The sequence below is a fragment of the Pristiophorus japonicus genome, unplaced genomic scaffold, assembly GCF_044704955.1.
Source record: "Pristiophorus japonicus isolate sPriJap1 unplaced genomic scaffold, sPriJap1.hap1 HAP1_SCAFFOLD_1781, whole genome shotgun sequence".
NCBI classification, from domain to species: Eukaryota; Metazoa; Chordata; class Chondrichthyes; family Pristiophoridae; genus Pristiophorus; species Pristiophorus japonicus.
The window spans coordinates 37,575-43,770 of record NW_027251466.1 but is presented as its reverse complement, the minus strand read 5'-3'; the positions used below and the strand labels follow the sequence as shown (position 1 = coordinate 43,770).

The 6,196-nt window shown below is 51.5% G+C and overlaps 1 long non-coding RNA gene across 1 annotated transcript; it reads left to right on the top strand.

Annotated features, from left to right (window-relative positions):
• The first annotated feature begins 230 nt into the window (after positions 1-230).
• On the top strand, positions 231-5,549 carry LOC139243651 (uncharacterized). Its single transcript, XR_011589688.1, has 2 exons — positions 231-354; positions 4,896-5,549. It is a non-coding gene; the product is annotated as an uncharacterized lncRNA (long non-coding RNA).
• Positions 5,550-6,196: the final 647 nt, after the last annotated feature.

Genomic DNA, 6,196 nt, shown 5'->3' with positions numbered 1-6,196 from the left:
GAAGGGAGGGGACAGGGGAAGGGAGGAGACGGGGGAAGGGAGGGAGTGGGGGAAGGGAGGGGACGAGGGAGTGGGGGAAGGGAGGGGACGAGAGGGCGGGGGGAGGGGAGGGGATGAGGGAGCGGGAAAGGGCCGAGGGAGCAGGGGAGGGGAAGGGGGTCTGGGGTGGGGAGGTACTGACGGATTGACACCCTCTGTTTCTCTCCCCTCCCCCTTTGCTCTCAGATCCTGGCGGCCGGTGATGGTCCAGTCATCAGTCACTGCCAAATCAGCGGTGATGTCAAGACACAAATCCCCTGCACCCCGCCCTCCATCTACTCCTTACTCATCAACGAGCGCTCCCCGGAGCACAAGGTAGGAGAGAGTGCAGTGTATCAAACACACTGTGACACCCGGTCCCAGAGGGGGAAAGGACAGTGTATCTAACACATTGTGACACCCGGTCCCAGAGGGGGAAAGGACAGTGTATCTAACACACTGTGACACCCGGTCCCAGAGGGGGAAAGGACAGTGTATCTAACGCACTGTGACACCCGGTCCCAGAGGGGGAAAGGACAGTGCATCTAACGCACTGTGACACCCGGTCCCAGAGGGGGAAAGGACAGTGTATCTAACACACTGTGACACTCGGTCCCAGAGGGGGAAAGGACAGTGTATCTAACACACTGTGACACCCGGTCCCAGAGGGGGAAAGGACAGTGTATCTAACGCACTGTGACACCCGGTCCCAGAGGGGGAAAGGACAGTGTATCTAACACACTTTGACACCCGGTCCCAGAGGGGGAAAGGACAGTGTATCGAACGCACTGTGACACCCGGTCCCAGAGGGGGAAAGGACAGTGTTTCTAACGCACTGTGACACCCGGTCCCAGAGGGGGAAAGGACAGTGTATCTAACGCACTGTGACACCCGGTCCCAGAGGGGGAAAGGACAGTGTTTCTAACGCACTGTGACACCCGGTCCCAGAGGGGGAAAGGACAGTGTTTCTAACGCACTGTGACACCCGGTCCCAGAGGGGAAAGGACAGTGTATCTGGGCAGGACCGGAACCAATGTCCTCGGGGGAGTGTTTGCTAGTGCTGTTGGGGAGGAGTTAAACTAATATGGCAGGGGGACGGGAACCAATGCAGGGAGACAGAGGGAAACAAAAAGGAGGCAAAAGCAAAAGACAGAAAGGAGATGAGGAAAAGTGGAGGGCAGAGAAACCCAAGGCAAAGAACAAAATGGGCCATTGTACAGCAAAATTCTAAAAGGACAAAGGGTGTTAAAAGAACAAGCCTGAAGGCTTTGTGTCTTAATGCAAGGAGTATCCGCAATAAGGTGGATGAATTAACTGTGCAAATAGATTGTTAACAAATATGATGTGATTGGGATTACGGAGACGTGGCTCCAGGATGATCAGGGCTGGGAACTCAACATCCAGGGGTATTCAACATTCAGGAAGGATAGACTAAAAGGAAAAGGAGGTGGGGTAGCATTGCTGGTTAAAGAGGAGATTAATGCAATAGTTCGGAAGGACATTAGCTTGGATGATGTGTAATCTATATGGGTAGAGCTGCAGAATACCAAAGGGCAAAAAACGTTAGTGGGAGTTGTGTACAGACCTCCAAACAGTAGTAGTGATGTTGGGGAGGGCATCAAACATGAAATTAGGGGTGCATGCAATAAAGGTTCAGCAGTTATAATGGGTGACTTTAATATGCACATAGATTGGGTTAACCAAACTGGAAGCAATACGGTGGAGGAGGATTTCCTGAAGTGCATAAGGGATGGTTTTTTAGACCAATATGTCGAGGAACCAACTAGGGGGGAGGCCATCTTAAACTGGGTGTTGTGTAATGAGAGAGGATTAATTAGCAATCTCATTGTGCGAGGGCCCTTGGGGAAGAGTGACCATAATATGGTGGAATTCTGCATTAAGATGGAGAATGAAACAGTTAATTCAGAGACCATGGTCCAGAACTTAAAGAAGGGTAACTTTGAAGGTATGAGGCGTGAATTGGCTAGGATAGATTGGCGAATGATACTGAAGGGGTTGACTGTGGATGGGCAATGGCAGACATTTAGAGACCGCATGGATGAACTACAACAATTGTACATTCCTGTCTGGCGTAAAAATAAAAAAGGGAAGGTGGCTCAACCGTGGCTATCAAGGGAAATCAGGGATAGTATTAAAGCCAAGGAAGTGGTATACAAATTGGCCAGAAATAACAGCGAACCCGGAGACTGGGAGAAATTTAGAAGTCAGCAGAGGAGGACAAAGGGTTTGATTAGGGCAGGGAAAATGGAGTACGAGAAGAAGCTTGCAGGGAACATTAAGACGGATTGCAAAAGTTTCTATAGATATGTAAAGAGAAAAAGGTTAGTAAAGACAAACGTAGGTCCCCTGCAGTCAGAATCAGGGGAAGTCATAACGGGGAACAAAGAAATGGCAGACCAATTGAACAAGTACTTTGGTTCGGTATTCACTGAGGAGGACACAAACAACCTTCCGGATATAAAAGGGGTCGGAGGGTCTAGTAAGGAGGAGGAACTGAGGGAAATCCTTATTAGTCGGGAAATTGTGTTGGGGAAATTGATGGGATTGAAGGCCGATAAATCCCCAGGGCCTAATGGACTGCATCCCAGAGTACTTAAGGAGGTGGCCTTGGAAATAGCGGATGCATTGACAGTCATTTTCCAACATTCCATTGACTCTGGATCAGTTCCTATCGAGTGGAGGGTAGCCAATGTAACCCCACTTTTTAAAAAAGGAGGGAGAGAGAAAGCAGGGAATTATAGACCGGTCAGCCTGACCTCAGTAGTGGATAAAATGATGGAATCAATTATTAAGGATGTCATAGCAGCGCATTTGGAAAGAGGTGACATGATAGGTCCAAGTCAGCATGGATTTGTGAAAGAGAAATCATGCTTGACAAATCTTCTGGAATTTTTTGAGGATGTTTCCAGTAGAGTGGACAAGGGAGAACCAGTTGATGCGGTGTATTTGGACTTTCAGAAGGCTTTCGACAAGATCCCACACAAGAGATTAATGTGCAAAGTTAAAGCACATGGGATTGGGGGTAGTGTGCTGACGTGGATTGAGAGCTGGTTGTCAGACAGGAAGCAAAGAGTAGGAGTAAATGGGTACTTTTCAGAATGGCAGGCAGTGACTAGTGGGGTACCGCAAGGTTCTGTGCTGGGGCTCCAGCTGTTTACATTGTACATTAATGATTTAGACGAGGGGATTAAATGTAGTATCTCCAAATTTGCGGATGATACTAAGTTGGGTGGCAGTGTGAGCTGCGAGGAGGATGCTATGAGGCTGCAGAGTGACTTGGATAGGTTAGGTGAGTGGGCAAATGCATGGCAGATGAAGTATAATGTGGATAAATATGAGGTTATCCACTTTGGTGGTAAAAACAGAGAGACAGACTATTATTTGAATGGTGACAGATTAGGAAAAGGGGAGGTGCAACGAGACCTGGGTGTCATGGTACATCAGTCATTGAAGGTTGGCATGCAGGTACAGCAGGCGGTTAAGAAAGCAAATGGCATGTTGGCCTTCATAGCGAGGGGATTTGAGTACAGGGGCAGGGAGGTGTTGCTACAGTTGTACAGGGCCTTGGTGAGGCCACACCTGGAGTATTGTGTACAATTTTGGTCTCCTAACCTGAGGAAGGACATTCTTGCTATTGAGGGAGTGCAGCGAAGGTTCACCAGACTGATTCCCGGGATGGCGGGACTGACCTATCAAGAAAGACTGGATCAACTGGGCTTGTATTCACTGGAGTTCAGAAGAATGAGAGGGGACCTCATAGAAACGTTTAAAATTCTGACGGGGTTAGACAGGTTAGATGCAGGAAGAATGTTCCCAATGTTGGGGAAGTCCAGAACCAGGGGTCACAGTCTAAGGATAAGGGGTAAGCCATTTAGGACCGAGATGAGGAGAAATTTCTTCACCCAGAGAGTGGTGAACCTGTGGAATTCTCCACCACAGAAAGTGGTTGAGGCCAATTAACTAAATATATTCAAAAAGGAGTTAGATGTAGTCCTTACTACTAGGGGGATCAAGGGGTATGGCGAGAAAGCAGGAATGAGGTACTGAAGTTGCATGTTCAGCCATGAACTCATTGAATGGCGGTGCAGGCTAGAAGGGCCGAATGGCCTGCTCCTGCACCTATTTTCCATGTTTCTATGTTTCTAACGCACTGTGACACCCGGTCCCAGAGGGGGAAAGGACAGTGTATCTAACGCACTGTGACACCCGGTCCCAGAGGGGGAAAGGACAGTGTATCTAACGCACTGTGACACCCGGTCCCAGAGGGGGAAAGGACAGTGTATCTAACGCACTGTGACACCCGGTCCCAGAGGGGGAAAGGACAGTGTATCTAACGCACTGTGACACCCGGTCCCAGAGGGGGAAAGGACAGTGTATCTAACGCACTGTGACACCCGGTCCCAGAGGGGGAAAGGACAGTGTATCTAACGCACTGTGACACCCGGTCCCAGAGGGGGAAAGGACAGTGTATCTAACGCACTGTGACACCCGGTCCCAGAGGGGGAAAGGACAGTGTATCTAACGCACTGTGACACCCGGTCCCAGAGGGGGAAAGGACAGTGTATCTAACGCACTGTGACACCCGGTCCCAGAGGGGGAAAGGACAGTGTATCTAACGCACTGTGACACCCGGTCCCAGAGGGGGAAAGGACAGTGTATCTAACGCACTGTGACACCCGGTCCCAGAGGGGGAAAGGACAGTGTATCTAACGCACTGTGACACCCGGTCCCAGAGGGGGAAAGGACAGTGTATCTAATGCACTGTGACACCCGGTCCCAGAGGGGGAAAGGACAGTGTATGTAACACCCGCGGGTTATTACTGATCCTGACTCTCTCTGTCTCTCTCATACCGCAGGTTCTGACGGCTGCAGGCAGCAGCTGCTCCATCGACGTGTTCACCAACTTCGGATACCGGGCCTTCTCCCTGAAGTTTTCCTAATTGTCGGCCGCCGCTGGGCCCCCATGCGGTGTGCTTGTTCTTCTCCTCCCTGACTTCCCCTCAGGACCACTTCGGTCGCCTGGTCTGTGGTTACTCGATCCCTAACAGCAGCAACCTGCGCCCCCAGCCTCCCCCCCCCCCCCCCCCCCCCCCCCAGTGGACCCCACCAGAGGGGCGACTGTCGGCCCCAGCCAGAGGCAGGGGAGTTTTTTTCCCCCGTCTTGAAGAAACGTCCCCTCTCAAGCGGACTCTGCACTAGGCCGAAAATGGAGCATGCCCTGTGTGTTTGTGTGTGTGTCAGTCCCACACCGGGTGTGAGATCAGGCAAACTCAGCACTAGGCCGGGGATGGAGCCTGGGCCTTTCATGAATCGTCAGCAGTGACACTCCCTCTGGAGTTATTGACCGTTCATTGTCCCTCGTGTGCTCCGAGGAAACGAGTGACCTTCCCCGAGCCTCCCGACCCCCTGCGGCCTGTCCTAAGAACGCTGCCTGGACCACGAACCTTTTTGGTATCACCTTTTTATGCGGAACTCGAAGTTTCAGGAATAAACGTCCGAATGTTTTTCTACATCCCGTGTGGAGCTGTTGCTTTGAGAGACGACACTCAATTGCTGCCGTGTTCGCACGGGAGCAGGTTCGGGACCAGCGGGAGGAAGGTAGGGTTCAGGGCAGTCCAATCCTGGGCCGCGGACAAACCTCCATCTTGCCTTGCGGCCCGTGAGCGGCCGATTCCGCCTGCTGAGAGCCGTTTCCGGCGGGGTTTTAGCGGTGTGGTACAGTGGGTGCGTGTAGGGTGGGCAGGAAAGAACGTTTGTCTTCTTGGCCCCCTTCCATTACTCTCTGTCGCAGGACCTGTACATCTCCAGAACTTGACATCGGCAGATGCAATTGAACTCTGACTGTCCTCATGCAGTGTCACAGCCTTTGGTGTGCTCGAAGGGGCAGGAGCGATTTAAACACAGCTCCCCCAGGCCAACGGGATAATACATTGTGCATGACGTGGTCGGATAGTCCTGTGCTTCATCCGTCACAACATGCCCGCCCCCTCCCCACTCCACCGAAGGCATCATCTTTGCCTCAGGACGGGTTCGACACAGAGTAAAGCTCCCTCTACACTGTCCCATCAAACACTCCCAGGGCAGGTACAGCATGGGTTAAATACAGAGTAAAGCTCCCTCTACACTGTCCCATCAAACACTCCCAGGGCAGGTACAG